Here is a 20,093-nt window from a genome sequence, read left to right as displayed (position 1 = left end):
TCTTCATCTTCTAATGAACTGTACACCTGGAGGTGTGCCTCAGTGTGGTCAGTGCAATCAGCTGGGCAAAGTGCTGAGCAAAGATTGTATCTCCTTTCTCTAGGAAATCAGACTCTACCGAGAGCTACCACCAGTTACACACAAAGTCCCCAGATTCTTGGTGTCTCCTTTGCCCAAGCATGAGATCATTACCTGTTGTGTGGGAGTAAGTTGGGTCCTTTAGTGAAGAAAAGCCCACAGCACCAGGCTTCAAAAAAGAGCAGAGATTCTAAGTGACTTTCAAGTGTGTGGCTGGGGTTCTGCTAGCTGTTCTCCAGTTCTGGGCTGCTTCCAGATCCTGGTGATAGGCACGGCATTCAGCAGGAGCTCTAGCAGCCAATCCATTAGAGCAGCAGTGTATAAATCAGGAGATGGATGCAAGGAGTCATCAAGGGTGAGGAGCTGGCTTTAGGAGCATGTTTGCACCCATCTGAAACCTGTCCACTGTCTGAGATGTCAAGCCATTTTCTGAGCCTCACATCATTGTGTTGTGTTCTTCCTTTCCATCGAGTTTGCATAAAGAACAAGCCTTTGGGGTAGAACTTTTCTGCCTTTGACACTCCCAACTCATTCTTGCAAGTTTATATTTGTTGTTGTTGTTGTTGTTGTTGTTGAGTAACCAGTAATAAATAATGTTTTGGTCAAGACTCTTAAAATGGGTCAGTGAACCTCAAAGCGTCTCTGAGTTGTCTGTACCATGAGAGCCATTCCTCCTGATTTAGAATTAGGTGAAGCACTGACATTTTAGAGTGAGACCAAACAAGCAAAAATTTGTGCTCTATTGTATTTAGAGGGATGTAGTTTTCCCTAACAGAAATCCTGCACACCTGGATGTAGACAAATGAACAAAGTCCTGAACAGTCTAAAACAAAATACCTCCTCCATCCAAAAAATGTGGGTTAGAACGGAGACTTTTGCCCTGTGCTTCCTGCTTCAGTTTAGAGTTGATCAAGCAACTTCCTTCTACAGAGAAAGTATTTCTTTAAGTGGCAGAAGAAAAATATTGCAGAGGAAAATAAAAAACCCTAGCTCTTGAATTCCAAAAATACTGTCTCCTTTCAAAGTAAGATTTATATGCAAGAAGACAATCTCTCTTACAGAGTTTTTCCTGTCACTTGGAGTCCACTCTCTGGAAACAAGCATACAGTTTAAAAATATATTGGAAAAGCAGCTTGGACACAGAGAAAGGAATGACCTGTAGTCCTAAAAAACAGAGAAGCTTTTCAGTAGCTTGAGGCTTGGAACAAGAATCTAAAAGTTATGTAACACCAGTAAAATTTGGGGCATTCTTGTTACCTAAAAAATAACCATTCTTGGCTTCTCACATTAATATCTCTGCTTAGGGATTACGTTAACTGTTTTGTGGGGAAGCTGGATGGAAATCTGCAGCTGTGGTGGTGAGTTTTCTTCAATGTGTACAGGGTCGGGATGAGTGAGTGGTTGGGTTATTTGAGGGCTGGTGTTCCTGAGCCCTCTTTGTCTGGGATCCAGACAAGCCTTCCTGTTGAGAAACACTGTCCTACTTCTCCAGTGCAAGACAAACAACAGAACAGCTCCTGCTCTAGCAGGACAGTGGAAGCAGTAAACTGTTTCCAGTTAATGCTACGAGCATGGAGTGGCTTCTAGAGTTATCAAAGCAGAGGTAACACGCCTCCTTTCTTACTCTCCTTGGTTTTATTAAGATAGCTTTGGCTCTTGCAAAATTCCAAGAGATGTTCTGTGGGCCTTTTGCAAGGAAAAGGCTGGATGCCCATGTGCACCTCTGAGGTGGAAACAATGGGTACCACTAGCTCTATTCAAGGGCGCAACTTCATTTTCAGCACGAGTGGAAAGTATGTGGGAATGCTTAATAGCTTTTCCTAGAACAAAACAATAACCTAAACAAATTGCCCCCCTTAAAAAAAAAACAAAACAAAACAAAATCTCAAGCAACAATCCAGCAAAAAAAAAAAAAAAAAACCAACCAAACAACAAAACAAATAGAAGCATATGTATATATACATACATATATATGTATATATATAATTTTTGGGCCAGGATAGAGCAAGGACTTGTTTGTCATGTGATATGGCAGCCCATCAGTGCCTGGCAGTGACTTTGCTGCTTTGGTGAGCTGGTCAATTCTCAGCCATGCTCTGAGGAGCACTCTGCTGAGTCCCTTAGCAAGCACTGTTTAGGAAACAGGGAAAGAGGTGCAGAAGATGTTTTATTGTACCTTTGAAACTGATAAATTTTGTCTGTAAGTTGAGCTGCTTTTTGGAACTGTGTCCAGGTTGTCCTGGGGCTGCTTAAGAAACCCCAAAATCCCACAGTACCCCCAGTGATCCTCCCTTTGTTCCACCACAGATGTCCTGCACAGAGGCAAAGCCAGGATCTGCCTTCTGTGGCTTTTGGTTTTATTCTTCCTTTTGTTTTTATTCTCTATGGTATTCAAACAGCACAGTCTTTTTGTCTCCTGTCCCTTATACACCCTAGTGACCATTTAAAGGGGTCCACAGACTGTCCATATAAAAGCATGCGTGCACATAGAGCCCATGCACTGATGACTAGATGGGCTATTACATGTACATTTAATAATTGTATCACATGCCTAGTTTTCTCTGTGTGAAAAGCACAGAGGTACCTATCAGCAGATATAAATGCCTACTAAAAGGCTGTGATGTGGTAGAAGGGCTCTTAGCAGGAGATGTGTGGGAAGTAATCTTTGTTATGGCTGTACCAACCTTAACTAGCCCAACTGTGATGATCCCAAGCTGAAGAAACCTTTGTACCACACAGTATTTTCCAGTTAATTATATATATTTGTGCATCTGGGTGTGTGTGTATGGACAAGTGAGATCATCCATTCCTGTGAGAGTTTTTTTTAACCTATCCAGAATATTTTTCCTCTCACTAGCTCCTTTCCAGGAGCTCAACAACAACAATAGGGCCAAGGGCCTTCCCTCTCCTCTGGTGTCTGCAGTCCAGTGTCTGCACTGGGGTGTGGGCTCTCCAAGTCAACTCCAAGGACTACTTCAGCTTGAGTCTGCTGCCTTTCCAAGCTCAGATAACATGGGATGTTTCCAGGCTAGCCTGGCTGCTGGCTGGGTTCTTGCCAGAATTGGGAAGTGGGAACCAGGAAACAAATACTTTTTATTTTAGTTTGTATGTGTCTGGATATGAGAGAAAAATGACTGAGAAAAACTCTAGATTTTTTGCCATCTGGCATCCCTTAGTGATGTGCAATCAAGGGTCTAGCTCACCCTTAGTTCAAACAGGTTTGTTCTAAAGTTGTATTTGAAAAATTGTATTTTAGTGCTTGCTTAGAAGTCTAGGAGTTAGTTTTGGTTGATTTTTATGAGGTGGGTTGGTCTGTGTAGGGTTTTTTCTTTTTGAAAATGGCACTATTATTGTCTCCTTCCCGTATTTTCTTGGATCAGAAGGTTCACTGAGATGCCAAACTGTGGCTGGCTACAGCTCCAGCACATCTTGTAACCAGGCAGGCCATGACATGCCAGAGTGGTGGAGTGTGGTATGTACAGTCCAGGAAAGATGTGACAGATTAACACTGCTGATAATGTTCACCACTCCGGATCTTCTACTAAAATCCCCTTCTTCCAGGTAGGTTAACTCTTGAGACACTGATATAATGAGCACCTGAGGAAAACAGATGCCAACAGACACCCACCATCAGAACAATATTTCTTTAGTGTAGAGCTGGGCAAGAGTAGAAATGTGAGTTGCCCTTTCCTAGCAGGGGAACCATCATTTCTGCCCAGTTCCTGTGTAATTTCAGGCACTGTGCTGTGGCTGGGATCTGCATTCTGTCCCTGCTTCCACAAGGAGTATGAGGAACACTGAGCAGCACCACCACAGCTTGTTTCTCTTCAACATAAGGGATGACAGCCCCAAAATACACCCTGTGCCCTTGGTCAGAAAGGGCATTCACAGTCCTCCCACTCTTCCCATTCATCATCTCCCCCTTTTCACACCCAGGAAACACAAAGTGTTGTGCAATGCCTGCAAAGCTTACATAGTATAGGCCAGGCCTTGAAAAAGTACTTTAGTTCTGTCTTGGTTTGGGGGATATAAACAGGGATTTAGGGAAATAATCTTATGTTTATAACTTTGCTTTGGGTAAGGTGGCATTACCAGTGAGATCCTACAGCCCTGACCTACAGGCCAGCCCACAAGGGAAGGAGGCAAGCTGGAATATGGGATTGGGAGTTCTTAACCTGCAGGAGGAGGGCTGTGCAGGGGTGTTATTGCTGAGTATAATACACCCTTCCTAAGGAAGCTGCACTCTTGTCTAATGAAGTCTTTACATTGTGAGAGGCAATGAAAGCTGATTGCTGTACTCATCAGGCTCGTGGCTTCCTTTGGAGTCTCTTTCACTCCCCAAATGTTGATAACATCAATCTGGATGGAAGGAGAGACTGTAGGGATAGTCTGAATATCAGAATTACTCACCTGCCCTGAAGAACTGATCTTCCTCCTGCTCACCTAAGCAGTAGCAGGGCTCTCTTGGTGAAGCTACATTCCTGTTTTTACAAGAGGAGGTATAAGCAGTTTCCAAAATCTGGATAGAAAATACACTTACAGCTCTCCCTTCTTTAAAATAACTAGTGGAATAAAAGGGAAAGGAAAAGGAAAAGGAAAAGGAAAAGGAAAAGGAAAGGAAAGGAAAGGAAAGGAAAGGAAAGGAAAGGAAAGGAAAGGAAAGGAAAGGAAAGGAAAGGAAAGGAAAGGAAAGGAAAGGAAAGGAAAGGAAGCACAATGATCATTACTGTGTTGAAAATAAAAATCTCCAGGATATCCTGGACCTGAGTTAGAAAGACAGTGTTTCTTCACCTAGCATTAGACAGGCTCAGGCCAGGCTCTAGGATGAATCCTTCATTTGGGATAGAAGCCCTGTTTTACCAGGAACAAACTCCACAAATAAGTTTCACAAATCATAAATGAAACTCGATGAACTTTGTCTGGCACAATCCAAAGATGGAAAAGAAAGGACAGATTGCCAGAAGCAGTATGAATTCAGATAATTGTGTTTTTCTGGAAAAGAAAGGAGAGAAGGAAACACTTGTTAGTTTGTCATTGTGAAGTGAAGCATTGCCTTGTCAATAGAGCCACTGGTATAGGGAAACTAGACTCCTGTTTGTTATTTGCAAGCATATATATATATATATATATATATATATATATATATATATATATATATTTGTTCTTATGAAACAAAATCTTCACATTAAGATCCAGCTCTTTCTATTCACCCTCTTAATTATCTGATTGTGTCCATTTCTATGGCATTGGCTGTTGCACATAGTCCATCCATCCTTCCATCTGTGCTGGAGAGCAAAGTTACTAACAGATGAGATCAGTTATTGCACAGATTTACTGCACCTTATCTGTTCTGCTGCACCCAGCCACATGCATGTCCTCAGCCAGCAGCCTTCAAAAGACAGCCTGTGCCATGTTCAGCAAGGACTTAACCTCCTTCCCTGGTCCCAGGACAAGAGCTGGAAAAAGGGAAGTTACCTTATTCTAAGTGGTGTGCTCTAAAATTCCACCCTCGCTCACCTTGCGGTAACTTGCTCGTGTAGTCATGGCCTTAAGGCTTTGCTTTAGTATCCATGGCCACGACATCTAAGCATTTTTATGGTACAGCACACACTAAACATTAATTTCAAATTATTGAGAGTATTTTCATGACTCAACAACTTTCTAATGACTATGTACCTTGTTAAAGTCTTGCAGCTCTTTAATAACAAAGTTTTCCCTGATCCCTTGGCATTCAGGCATTCTGTATAACTGAAAAGAAGTGCATGGCTGAAGTGGGTTTTTAGGACACTCGATTTAAAGTGAGCCCAAGGCAGGAAAGGACTCTTTGAACATCTCCAGAGTGGACACTCCCAGAGCTGTCTGTGTACAGTTTGAATTAATTATTCTCTTCATGGAATTCGTACAAAATGTCCCTCAGGCTCTTTTTGACTGCTTTGCTGCCCTTTTGTGATAATCCCTTGCTATCCACTGGGCTTTCTGTGGTCCTAAACTTAACATACAAAGCCATTTTTATCTAGGGGCTAGGGTGTGAATAAATGCAGGGAATGTCTCTCAACATGACTTTGTGTTAGTGAACCTTTCTCCAACTTGATTAGAAATGCTCAAACTTTCTTGCAAGCTGCATTTAAGCATCCTCCTGTGACACAGCTGCAGTCAGAAGGATTTCTTCTGCCATGGGTCATGCAAGACAGCAAGCAGCCAGGAGCAAAAGGGAAGCTTGGAGGCAGACTGGAGGCTTAGGACCTGGATCCTCTGGTCTCTACTCTTCAGTGCACTACATAAAATGACCTTGGACATGTCTCCTTGCCACCCTTGGGTAATGCAGGTGTGACAGAGCCATGCTGTCTGCCTTTGCTGGGCTCAGCTAAACCCCTTTTGCTGGGGTTTCAAGAGAACCTCAGGGAGATGGATTCCCAGCCCTCCACTAATTTCAAGTGGGGACACATGTGCCTCTAGGGTTCTTGAAAAACCCAGCTCTTAATGTTTTATGAAAAGGGTATAAAGGGCCAGAAGCAGGATTTTGTTCCCATCATTAGTTGTGATGAGTCCTTTGGATTGAGAAAATTCAGTGAAGCATTGCAAAGATCCTCTGCAACAAGGGACACAACCTCCAGTCTTTAATGACCATGAGCAGAGAGCACACAGCACAACTGCTTTGCACCCAAACACCACTTCAGACAGGCAGCAGCTTACCTGCTTTGCAAGAGCCTCACTGAGCTCCTCCTGGCAGCTGGGCTGCTTCTGAGAATCTGAAAGGTGTACAACTCTAGTTGTTTCACCATTTAAACATCGGTTGAGAAACTTCTGCTAGACTTACAAAAAAAAAAACCAAAAAAAACAACCAACCAAAACAAAACCACAAACAAAACAACCAAAACAAAAACCAAGCACCAAAGCCAATAAACCAATGTAATCAGCTTAGAGCTGCTGTTTGGGGTGAGTCAGTGTCCTTGGGCACTGCCAGCTGTGCTCCAGCTGTGCTGGAGACCCCACTGGCAGGTTTTCTGGCTCAGGTCTTGATACTGCCTTGTAGCTGCCTGGTTCAAGGCTTGCACAGGAATCTTACGGAGACCACCACAAGCTAGACTGGGATAAAGGCTGGCTTAGAGGCAACATCAGCTTGCTTGTGAAAGGGACAAAACACTTCCAAGCAGCAGCAGTCCTACCACTGCATAGGACCCTACATGAATTCAGTGGCTTCTGCTGTGACAAAGAAATGGTGGTCTCAGATGTTCTGGGCCCATGAGAGCTGTGGCTGGTCAGTTTGGGTCACAGGTAACATGACCAGCATTCTGTCAGGCCATCATCCTTCTTATTTCAATGTAAACACTTCCCACCTGTCCCAAATATGCATGCCATTCTCCAAGACTCTCCAGCATTGCTTGCATTGGCAGAACTTTATTCCCTGCTCCCGCTCCCTGTGCCGCATCTGTTCCCATCACAGCTGTGGCCACCCTGTTCTGGCTGCTGACACCCTGGCCCCCCCTTTCCCTCCAAACCACCTCCCCTTCCAAGATCAAAATACTCTGTTTTTATTTATTTACCCTGCAGCTGTCAGTGTTGTGTCTGGATCACTGCACTGCAATGTGGACGGACACAGGACACATGATATGTGGAAAATCCTTAAAACAGCAGTCCTGGTAGTAACCAACATACATACTATCAACAAATGTATCCCTTGGCCCCCTGCACATTTGAAAACAACAGGTCCAGGTGACGGAACAAATGACGTTGGAGGCTGGTACAAGATCCTGGCCCAACCCAGAGCTGCATTTGCCTGTGGTCAGGGGGAAGAGCCTGGGCTGGAGATAGTGGCTATCCCAGGGCTGCCCACCCCAATGGTTTTGGGCACCGTACAGAAATGCACAAGGCAGAGATGTGGCTCTGAGATATCAGTGCTTTGTTTTCTCTCTGCCCCATATGCTGCTTTTTGAGAAGCAGGGAAACAGTCTCTCAAATGTCTCAAGGTGGAAGATGTGGTTGAGGAACAGGAAGCATCTGGGATGGTGCATGGTGGCAAGGAAAGGCAGAGCCTGGGATGAGTTTGATTTTCTTCTGTTTGCTGATTTAAAGCTCGTTACTCAGACACTGGCTTTGGAGGTGAAGCCTCAGCCCTGTTCAGCCACAGCACCTTATAAAGACAGGCTGGTACATGGGCTCGTCAGCGGCCTCTCACTCCTACACAAGGGCTTAGGAAAGCAAGTTAACATTCCAGCAAATTCCAGCTAGCAGGGTACCCAACAACCCTGCAGCCCTGCATGCAGAATATTCAGCTGGTTGCTTTGGGAGGCTGTTGGGTCCTCATGGCTGCTGGGAACCAGGGATGGATCAACTGGCTCAGGGTTATTGTGTAACAGCAGCAATGGATTTTTTCAGGATGTTAGATACCGTTGTATAGCCAACCACTTTGCAACCTCTACCCCAGCAAAATGGAAATGCCTTCTAAAGAATAACTGTAGTCTGCCCACTGCTTAAAGACACTCACCTGAGTTCCAGCTACACCATACCCAGGGCTGTGGTTTCCTGAGCGTGAGGAGCTGGGTGCAGCCAAAGGCAGCATTCCCTGCAAACCCAGGTGTTCTCTCCCGCTGGCAGCTGTGATTCAGGCTGAGGTAGGACACACACCACAGCACTTGGGTGTGTGGCTGCAAACCAGGTCTTCTTCAGCTGCCAGCCAGTGCCTCAGGCAGTGCTCAGGGCCACAGGCACTGCACTTTCCTCTGCACCTCCTCAGTGTGCAGGAAGAGGAGGCATCATTCTCCCCATGTAGCATCAGGATGATGTTAAAAAAGGCTGGCATGGAAAAAGGAATTATCTTCCTGTCTTTCTCCTTCGATAAGAATAGCTGGTTTTTAGGCCTGTTTAAAATCAAAAGGAGTAAACTAATGCCCAGCTAAGGAAGAAGCTGGTAGCAGCACTGTGGCCAGGTCACAGGTGCCCTTGGTCAGCTTCCAACCTGCTAAGCATCACCTGCCTTTTCACTGGTACCTTACCAAGTTCTGAAAGGCAACGAGCAGGTACTCCAACAAGAACCTTGCTGGAACCTCTCTCTGCCCACCAGGACACACTTTTGGCATTCAGGTTTTTGGGAAAGGGGACAGAGATGGGCAATGGCAAATGACACAAGGTAGGTATCACAGAAGCTGCAGGATGTTGGGAATCTCGGAATATGGGAGTAGGATTGGGAGCCTGTATTAAGGGGTGTGTTCACTGGGGATATGCCAGCTCCAGGCATCAAACTCTCACTGTGATAGTCAATTGTGTTGTCACACTGCTCTCTCTTCTACCAGGGAGGGATGAGCAGGACCCTGAGGACTGCAGAAGGCACTGGGAGAACAGAACCTGTGTCACAACTTTACTGCCATGCACTCTTCAATATCTGCAGCTAATGCAGCTCATTGAGAACCACAGCCCAAGGCGTGTCTTTCTTCCTTCCCCACCTCTTCCCTCCTGACAACCAGGATGTGCCTCCTTCTTGAATTGTGGGGCAGTGAGGAGAGAGACATGCAGATGATGAGAGGTGGGAGAGAGAAGATGACTCTTTTCTGACAAATTCAGTCCTTTTCCACGTGGTGTTGGTTCCTTTCTCAAAAGCATCCTTTGAGAAGACATAACCCCTTCCAAAAGGTGCAGGAGGCTGAGATCTACATTGATATTTACCTATTATTGTTCTATGGTGTCGGTAAGTGATGAGAACAGCTACTGACAGCCTAGCAGGTTAGGCAGAAATAGATTGCCTGGAACTACAGGTTCACATCCCAGCAGTAAAATTTCCAGTCCTTGAGATGCAGCTAAACTCGTAGCCAGGAGCCTGCTGGCTGTTCAGAGATTGATGTTAATGACCTGCTATGCAAAAGCATCTCTTCCAGGACAGAATCTTGTTCCCCCAGTGCAGTGCACTCAGCTCTCGCTGCCTTCCGCCCCAGAAGTGGCTGCATGTCTGATTCTGGCCATGTACACGGCAGTTTGTCAAGCATGCCAAGACTGTCCAGCATGCAAGGCATCACAGAAATGTAAGACAGGATCTGAGCTATGACAAGCAGAGTGCACGGCATCATATTCCACTGTGCAGAAGGGGAAATAGGGATGCAAAATATGTTCTTGAGCTGAATAATCCACTTCAATAAAATAAGGACTGAGATGCACTTTTGCCTCCAAATTTAAACCAAAATAAGACCATAATGCCTCTCACATTGTTCTGTCACATTTAACTCATTAAATTACCCCACCTCCATTGCCACCAGCTATTTTCTAGTGTAGGAGTTTAATTTATCATTCCAATCACTGTAAAACACCCCAAAATTAGGGCAAAGCAAACAGGAAATCTTGTAGCTGGACTGAAGCAGGGTGAGTAATTTCAATACTCAGTGCACTGTACAACCTCTGACCCCAATAATTACTTTTAATTTCTCTTTTGACCTTTTGTTAATTTGACTTGCTCTGTGAGAAAGCATTTCAGATGTGAACATTTTTTTAGGTCTTCTTGCTGCTTCATGACTTGTGGTTAGTTTCTAGCTGGAGAAACCCAGAGAAAAATCTCTCTGGTTAGCTCAGCGTAATCTAATCTAGTCCAGCTGCAGCCCCTGAGCAACAAATTGCAACATCTAAAGATTTTTCAAGCCAAGTAGCACCTCATCACATCCAGCCACTGCTTCCACCTGGAGCAAAGGGAATGTGGGAGCCCCAGCAAGAGGATGATGTGTTTGGGCTTAGAGTGCATCCTTGGGAGAGAGACCCCCAGTGCAAAGCAGGGCCAGCCACTACCTCTGCTCTTTAGCAGGAGTTGCAATGGTGTCAGCCAGGGAGTGTGAGCTCTCCATCCTTTGCTGGTTACAGTGGTGAGTCTGTGCAGCCTCATGCCTGCAGGGACTGTTCAGCAGCACCTGCAATCTCTGTTTCTTTCTGCTGTGAGATGGGCTGGTGGCTGCAGTGCTGGCCATGTGGAAGGGCTTGTGGAGGGTGATGGCTTTCCTGTGCTCTGTAGGGTGTGTGTGGCCCCTGAAAACCAAGCAGTCAGCAGCACCAGAGTGCACCAGAATCTCAGCTTGCACAGCCTGGGGCTCCCATCACACTCACCAGCATAGGTGGCACGGGGCGTGCAGAGAGGACGACTGGTCTGTGTGCAGCAGTAACCCAAGAGTTCACACCACTTCTCAGGGAGGATTTGCTGAGCTCTCTGTTATGTGTCTGTGTAGCTCTGGACAGCTCAAAGCTGCTTTGGCCACCCATGCATCAGCTGTGCTCAATGCCTAGAGTTGCTTGGGGATGTTTGATTGTCAAAACATTTTGGTGTCAAGGGCCTCTCCACACCCTCTGGTGCGATGTGATCCCTGGCTCACAGACTGAGCAGGACTGTTTGGGAGCCCATCCCAGTTCTATTTAGACCCACACTGAGGGTAAGAGACCACGGTGTCAAAACTATACCTGATGTGACACTATCTGCTGGGATGGGTGAGGTGCTGGGTATGCAAACTCTGAAGCAAAGCACAGGTGTCTGAGCTCATCCATCTGCTGTGGCAAATGACTGAACTGAGGACAGCAGAGCCCAGACTTTCCTGTCTCACCAGGGCCTGGTGTTCTTGAAAACAACCAGAGAGGCTGTTTCTTGTTTTGAGGAATTTATTCCCTTCTGCTTTAGTTCTTTAAGATCTTTGGTCTGAGCTTGCCAGAGGTTTTAGTGCCTGGTGCTCGACCATGGCTCAGTGAGCCAGGTTCAGCTGTTGCCATGTTGGGGTTGGGAGCTGTTCAGCTCCTCATGTGCACTCCAGAGGAGGAGCTTGTGGTGGAGCAAAATCTGCCTCCACACCCAATTCCTGGATAGGATTGGCTGCACTGTGCTCAGGGTGCAGTCCACCCAAGGAACAAGTGGCAAAAGCTGGCATGTCTCAGGCCCTGGGCTCTGTCCTCTCCAGTATGTGGTGCTGCAAAGGGGCACAGGCAGCAGCTGCTGACATTCCAGAGCGCCCAGCTCCATGACTAACCTGGCAATCTCCCTGCTGGTCCCCACTGGGTGCTCATTGGGTTATCACAGCCATCAGCAGCCCCAACAACTGGCAGCAGCAGCAGGGTGACTCACCTGGCCTGGCCCTCCTTGCACTAAATCTTGCTATCAAGATGATAATCTGCTGGTAATTTTTGCTCCAGCTGAGAGCTGTAGACCTGCTCTCACGCATCCTGCTCTCCCTGTAGGCAGAAAGCTTCCCCCCAAATTACCCCACCCTCGCTCAGTGTACCCACAGCCTCTGGCCACTCTCCAGCACATTGTCTGGTTTGGAAACCAAAAACCTCTGCCCTAGTACCTAATTTCAGGAATTAGGCTCTGGAGGCCAGTGAGGTGCCATGGAGAGATTCAGGCAAGTGCATTTTTGTGGAGGGTGCAGTGCTGAGGCCATCCATCATTCTGCCAGGGAGGGGGTGCCCATGCTGCCCTGCCGAGCACAGTTAATGCTGAGCAGCTCTTCCCTAAAAGTTTCCTCCTGGGCCCGTAATGCCCAGACAAGGACATGGCACATCATGGCACAGCAGTGGAAGAAGCCATTAGACCTTCAGCAGCTCCAGAGCACAGGCCACAAGCTGCGAAGTGCAGATGTGCATTGCTGCACTAGTAACAAGCACAGGTCATGATTGTGTGTGCTGCTCTCTTCTTTATTCCTCCTGTCACCTGTTTACCCCCCTTTTGTTTCTCCCCCTGTCTCTCCTGTGTGATGATATATGTGATACAGGGGCTTTGTTCAAAGAGGATGCTGCACTACAGGGCTGGGCTGAGAACTGACAGCTGATTTCATGCAGGACTGAACAACTCTCACCGCAGTCTGCCTGGGCACAGTAGAGGTGCTGAGAGAAACTTTCTGAAATCTGTGACTGATTTCCCTGGTCTGACTTTGGAGTTTGGAGTCTGTGAAAAAAGAACCAGGCACGCATATCTAGACCCTACTGCACAACCACTGGCATTTAAGAAAAAAAGAATAAGAAATTAAACAGTTTTTTTTCCTTCTCCTGATTCCTGGGAGGAGCTCCATGTTGAGCACTTGACAGATTTACCAGTTTGGGGGGTAAATGTCCTTGGAAAGGGAGTCTGAGTCATCTCCTCTGCTGGAAAGTGAGCAGTGCTGAAGCTGTGCAACCAGCCATAAGCCCAGCAGTGACACTTCCAGGGATGGTGGGAGGCCCATGGGAAAGCTTTCTGCTGGAGGTAGGCAGAGATTTCTCTGAGCCCAGAGGAGAAGCATCCCTTATCCATAGGGATAGCAGAGCTACCAGCAAAGCTGAAAGGTCTGACTGGTGTTATGAGAGCATCTTGGGGCTGGGTTAAAAACCTCTGGGGTTTATCTGAGCTGGGACTGTGAGGAACCTTAATGATGTGTTTCTGTTTCACAGCTACTAGAGATACAGGAAAGCAAGTATCCCCTTCATATGTATTCCACAGACCAGGAGTAAAGATAAGGATGATATGAATGATCTCTTTTTGTATATCCCCTTCCTGTGGACCCCTTTGATCTAATTTACATTATTACTTATTTCAGGGTGACCAGTGTCCCACCTTGCCTTGGAGGTCAATGGAAGTTCACTTGTCAACTTCATGCCCAGGATTTCAACCCGAGTCTGTGATTAGTGATGAAATGAAATTCACAGCTTGGAATAATTTATCCAGCATACCCAATCAAACACAAACATCCTTTGTGCTTGAAAATGAATCAGGGCTGGAGGCAGCTAGCCTGCTGCAGAGGTTTGTGATAGATTAATGAGCTGAGAACAAGATGCCACCTCCACCCCCATCATCAGTGACTTTCCAGTCTGAGGGAAGGGACGCTGAGCTGGAGGTGAAGGATATACTCTCTGATAAGTGTTGCAGTGGGAGGTGAGAAATAAGAGCTTCAAGTGGAGGAGGAGGGGGCAGGGGGAGGAAAGACAAGCACTGTCCTCTGTTAAGTAGGGTACAGTTTAGACAGGGTGGCTGCCTGACAGTCTTCTGGCAGGAGGGTCAGGGCAGGAGCAGCCCTGTGCTTGCAGCACCTGTTATTGAATGCTACCTGCAGGTACCAGGGCAGCACAGACGGTGATTTTCTGACTTCTTCCAGTCACGTGGGGGGGTCAGGGACCTTTGAGACGAAAGGAGATAATGAAACAGCTGACAAGGTCTGCCCTCAGTGAGATGCAGTAACACCAATGCAGAAGGCCTCATATCCCAGAGGCTTTTTGGGCTTAAAGATGAAAATAAAGTCTGAATTTGAGAGTCACAACTCAATGATTTTTAATGGGGAAATTCATGTTACTTACGCTCTCCTTCCTTTCCCCTTTAACATGCCAGCTCTGGAGCTGTGACAGAGGGTCCAGGCTGTGACAGTAACATGCTTTTCCTGGTGCAGAGTGGCTGCAGCATCAGCTGAGCTGAGCTGTCGGGTCAGGGTGGGAGGGTGATGAGCCTGGGGTTCAGCTGGGGAATGGCTGTGCGTTAAGCCAGGGCCAGTCACCCACTTGCACTTCTCTGCCCTCATCTCAGTACTCGCTAACATCAAAGTGAAATTTCAGTTCCCAGATTAGCAAAGAAAAGTTTGAAAGGGTGAAATGTGTATTGCCTGAAAGTGAAGAAGCAAGAAAGCAAAGCCACCCTTTAAGTGATCGTTTTGAGTACACATTATTTGTGATTGTGGGGGGTTTTTTGTGACTGGGGCAAACCACACTTCAGAGAGACTTTGTGACATGAGGCTTTTGTAAGTGATGAGCTGACACTGTAGGTTTGACAAGCAAAGAAGATGAAAGAGACATTTCAGAGCTGAGACCGTGGGTTGAGCTGGTGCCTAGTGAGGGAAGGATTTTTGAATTTGGTGCCACTCATGTGCCATGTGCTTAAACACAAGAACACTGCACTGCTGGGCAGCTGGCAGGAGAAGCTGCAACCAAAAGCAGAGCTGGGGAGCCTGCTAGGTCTCCACCCTGACAGCACTGCATTTTTGGGCTGTCTTCTAAAACCTCCTTCATCAGCATGTGCTGTGGGTCCACAACTGCATAAGGCAGGGGAAAAAGCTGTGCTGATCTCACTGACTGGCTGGGGCCAGAATCTCCTGCTTGCAGGCTATGAGGAAGAAATCTGATGTGAAGTTTTCCTTCCAAAGGCAGCAGGCAAATTAAGCTGATTTCATAATTTAAAGCAGCTTCTGGGGTGCTCTAATTATGCATCTTTCTGGTGCTATGTCTGAAACTCCAAACCCACACAGTTTGAGTGACAAGAGTAGCTCCTGCCTCTTGCTACCTGCCAGATGTTGTGTCCTTTCACACCAGCCCTGGAGTGGTACTCAGGAGGGGTGGCTTTGCCCTGACTTCTGTAACATCTCCTTATGTCCAAAGAGAGAGAAGGAAGCTCCCAAGTGCCAGAACTTGGGGCCATCCTGTGCAGGGCCAAAAAATGGACTTTCATGATCCTTCTGAGCTCTTTCCACATCAGGATACTCAATGATTCTATGAGTATGAACATGAGTATACATGTATATGAGTATGTAATGATTCTATGAGTGCAGTACCAGCCACTGAATGGACTCTGGTAGCTGTGGGAGCCAGGCACCTCTCCATCTCCCTTGAACCAGTTTCTGGAAGCACATCCCTGTGAGATGAAAAGAGCCTTATCACTGGAGCCCAGCTCTTGTACATGGGCATGGAAGAAATGCTGGCTCTCTTAAAGCACTGTCCTATCTGTTCTTTTGCAAGGAAATGTGAGAGATTTATTTTTAAGCCATATTTAATTAAAAAGAAAAAGGAAGTGGTTAGGGGCATATTTTACTGCACTAATGAACTGTAAAGGATATAGTCTAAAATTTTCAGATGTTTCGAAAGCAGCTCTGCAAAAAGCAAATACACTTCACAGAAATCTCTTTGACTTCTAGGTTGTTTCCTACGTGTTGGTGCTAAACCAGAAACTCCTTCAGCTGAGGATCTTTTCACCGTCCTCCCACCCCCCACTGCTTTCTAACCGCTGACAGTGAGTGAAAATATTCATGTTTCAGTCCAATACCTTTATGTGCATTTCACACTGGGTTTTTTCCATTCCCGTGGGGTTGGGCAGGCCATGATTATCACTCTAATAGAGTTAATTAAGAGCCTTGAGGCCCTGACGTTTTGTTTTCTTTGGGACCAGACCTATGGCTTGAGCCTCTGAGCTACCTGCTCTGCCCCATCCCTTTTCTTAGAAAAACAGCCGGGCAAAATCTGGCAACCTGCTCTTCAGGAGCTGCGTGCACCCTCTGGCCTGAGCTGGTGCTACAGGATCAGATGCAGATGTCTCCTATCCTATGGCTAAGGTAAGCTCCCTGGAAAGGAACAACATGTGCTGATCCTTAACTGTGAATTGGACAATAGCTCAAAGAAATAAATTTACCCTAGGAAGTGAATCAGCAAGACAAGACATGCCCCCAAGAAGTCCATCTCTGGATGGGTTTGATGCTGGCAGAGCAGCAGTCTGCTCAGAGAGCAGGTGAAGGCCATCAGGTGGGGGCTGTACTCACTTATCCTTAACACCTGGAAGAACCATCCTCCAAAGGGAGCTTTTCCACTTGCTCCAGCCTTGCTCAACTCAATGGGAATCGCTGAGATCAGGTAAGGAGTTTTTTTTTAATAAATCCAGGAACATAGGGTCACTCCCAAATGTGGAATAAAATAATAAAACACTTTCATGTGGGAATCTTGCTGTCCTCTGGAGAGTTATAGACATCAAAGACTTAAAACAGTGTCTAATTGCAGGTGAGGTTATTCCTGTGAAACAATTAGCCCATGTGCATGCGTGTGAAAATGGAGAGGGCGCGTTGCTAGCAAGATGAACTGTGTGCTATGAAACTGCCTCAGTTTTAGGGAGGGTTAACTATTCCCTTGCTGGGTTATGATTCTTTTAAGTGACCAGTTTGAATCCATAAGGTCTTAGTACCCAACTGGCTCCTGTCCCTTTTCTCAGCTTGTAACTGGAATACAAGTGCAAAGAGCATGCACAGGACATAAACGATGGGGAGAAATGAGGACAAACTGGTGTGATGTTCTGGAGAGGAGACCATGTCCTTTGGCTTGTGAAAGCTCTTAATGTAGCAAAGAGGAAAATGGAGATTTGAAAGATAAAATTTGGGACCCTGAAGCCTTTGTCTCAAATTTTCACAAGACTGTTCAGTAACTTAGAGGATGAGAGTATACTGTAACTATAGGTTAAACAGACAAACATACAAAACCAGGGTGAGAACAGACAGTTTAACATCAAACTGAAGGCTCCCAAGGAGGGGCTCTGAGCAGGACAGTCAACCCTGGCTTGTTTACTGCTTCTGTGGAAACTAATGAATGGTAGAAAAAAACTGTCCTTAGGAGTAGCAAGGAGGGGCTTCAAAGGCAGGGAGCTGAGCTGGTAACTGACCAGCAAAACGGCCTAGGGAGCTCCTGTCTGAGAAATGTGAGTCTGGAAAGGATGAGCAGAGCAGAACAGGAACAGACCTTGGCAGGGTAGCTAATGTTCAGCACACAAGGCCTGGGGCTGGCTCTGTGGTGAACCCTGTCTGGTCAGAGGAACAAACCAAACATGACCAGTGAGGAGTAGAAACCAGGACCTGATGCTTTCAGGGGTCGTGGCCTGATCTGGGGTCTTGTGTTTCCACCTCAAGTAGAGGAGAGGCTGAAAAAGCCAGGGAGAAGGAACAGGAACTCGAGAGACAAGGAGTAGTTCTGTGTCAAAGCAAAGTGAAAGGCTCTGCTTGAGAGTTCTTGAGATAGTAGAGAATTGTGAAGAAGTGATGAAATGGCAAATAACAAGGAAAGTGCACCTATTTTCCCATTGCTTCTCTTTCACATGAGAGAGATGCTCAGTGAAGAGGTTAACAACAAGCAGGTTTTCAACAGCTTGAAAGTAATCAAAGTCTTCTGTTAGCTTTTAGGAAATTGATCTTTTTTTTCTTTTTGTTAGTATCTACGAGCTCTGCAGACTGATAAACTATGAAAAGGCTACTGACATGCATCTGAGCCTCAGGAGCCTATAGGCTTGTAAGAGGGTCACTAGTCGCATTGTGTAATCATTTGAGGTCTTTGTTCAGAGACAGGAAGAAAAAGCCTGTATCCTTGCTCCCTCCTGGGCTTTTGAGGTTCTGCTTCACATCCTTATAAAGTCTGAGGCAAGACACTTGTCCTCTGAGCTTTGGAACGTGGCTAAAGCTGCCACTTAACCCCTCTTTTCAGGTATCTCCTCTCCTCCCTGCACCAATGGCCTAATTGAATGCATGAGTGTTGACACAGGGTGGAAAGAAGAAAGTCTTTAGTTAAGCAATTAGTTGCTGCCATTGCAGGCCCTGCCACAAGATAATTGAGCGCCATTAAGTAATGTTTGGTTCTGAAATGTAGCAATTATCTTGGTAATTGCAAGGATGTTCCTTGAATTCTAACCCGTTTTTATTGACGTGTTGAGTGTTTCTGCTGCCATCCAAGCTGCTGGAGCGCCTGGTGTGAGACAGCAGAGAAGGAACTAAGCGTGTTCTCTGGGAGAGCCTGCAAGAGTGGTAATTTGGTGATGCTTTTCGTGCTGCAAGCACCTGATATTGAGCTGGCTTCACCCTGCTCTAGCCAAGACCTCTCAGCCTGGGCAGGGAGATCTTGCCCTTCTAAGACCAAAGCAGAGCTGGGGTGGTGGAGCCTGGGATGGCATTTGACCTTGCCAGGGCTCTGTTTCCTTTCAAATGTGCAAGTCATTTCTGCACTGCTCCAAGCTCACTTCTGGTCTTGAGGGCTTGCAGTCCAAGGTCTCCTCTGCCAGGAGTGGAGATCCGAGCTCCAAGGGGAGGGCATTGGCCACTAGAGGGTAGCACAATTAAAAGCATAAGGAAGTCTCCTTCTCGGAGTGGATCGGGCTGTGCCGAGGATGCAGAGCAGGGATGGTCAGAGCTCTGCACGCCCCGTGGGCACACAGTGCCTCCAGGCTGCCCGCTGCATGGGGCAGTGCAGGACCAGAAGCAAACTCATGGCGAGGAGAGGACTTGCCACAATGGATCAGGAGCACATGGCAGCAGAAGCAGAGCAGGGCACCCAGTGCTGCTGCTCCTCTTCCTGGCCACCATATTCATTGCTCCCTCTTCACCAGAGTCCAGGCTCCCAAAGGAGCCTTTTGGCTTGGCTCCACTGTTGGCTTAATGTAATTTCTTGGTCTGTGGCTCTGACTCCAAGCTCAGAGCTGGGATACCACCATGCCAGATGGCCAATACCAAGGTCTTTCTCCCTTTTGTGAGTTAACATATCTATAAAAGATTTCTTGGGTTAAAAATAAAGAGTACGTATTGTTCTTCTCTTGGCCTTTGCTGGCATGTACAAAGTGCCACGCACACTACCTGATAAAAATGCAAACAGTTTTTAGAATTGCACTATTGTATGAATGGAGATAAATTGGTGGTGGGTCACAGAAGAAGAAAGGTTTTAATTTTAAAGCGTGCCTGTGGATCCAAAGGTCGGAGTGGAGCCATCCTCCCTTGAACAAAATCCCCACCACAACACTGCATTAACATGATACTTAAAAATGCAGCTGCGCTCTCGGGTTAAAGTCCTGGCTCTGCAGAGAGCACACTCTGGCAGGATCAGTTTCAAGGATGGAGAAATGTGGTGTCTGACGCACACTAAAATGTCTGTGCCCTGATCTGCTGTGTAGCAATGCATCAAGCATGTCTTGAACGGTGGGCTCTGCCAGCTGCCAGCACGCGCCAGGCGCAGGGGGGCAGTTACGGTGGTAATGGAGTTAATTGGGGGATGGAGAAGGCAAATGCTTTCCTTATAGTCGTGTGGCTCATTAGAGCAATTGCATAGCACTGGCAGTGTGGAAGAGCTTTTTCTCTTCAAGGGTATTCGTAGCATGTCAAGAAGCCTTGTTGCTTCATGGGGGTCATGATGATATTTCCTCGCAGTCTTTGGGGCAGCATCAGGCCACGAGCAGGTGCATTGCAATAGCACAGTGCAGAGTTATGACACTGCTGTGAAAGAATCCCAGTGACTCAAGGTAGAAGTTTCTCATTGCGTAG

This window comes from Motacilla alba, chromosome 9, assembly GCF_015832195.1.
Source record: "Motacilla alba alba isolate MOTALB_02 chromosome 9, Motacilla_alba_V1.0_pri, whole genome shotgun sequence".
Classification (NCBI taxonomy): domain Eukaryota; kingdom Metazoa; phylum Chordata; class Aves; order Passeriformes; family Motacillidae; genus Motacilla; species Motacilla alba.
The sequence above is the reverse complement of the archived record's forward strand: the minus strand, read 5'-3'. Positions refer to the sequence as shown.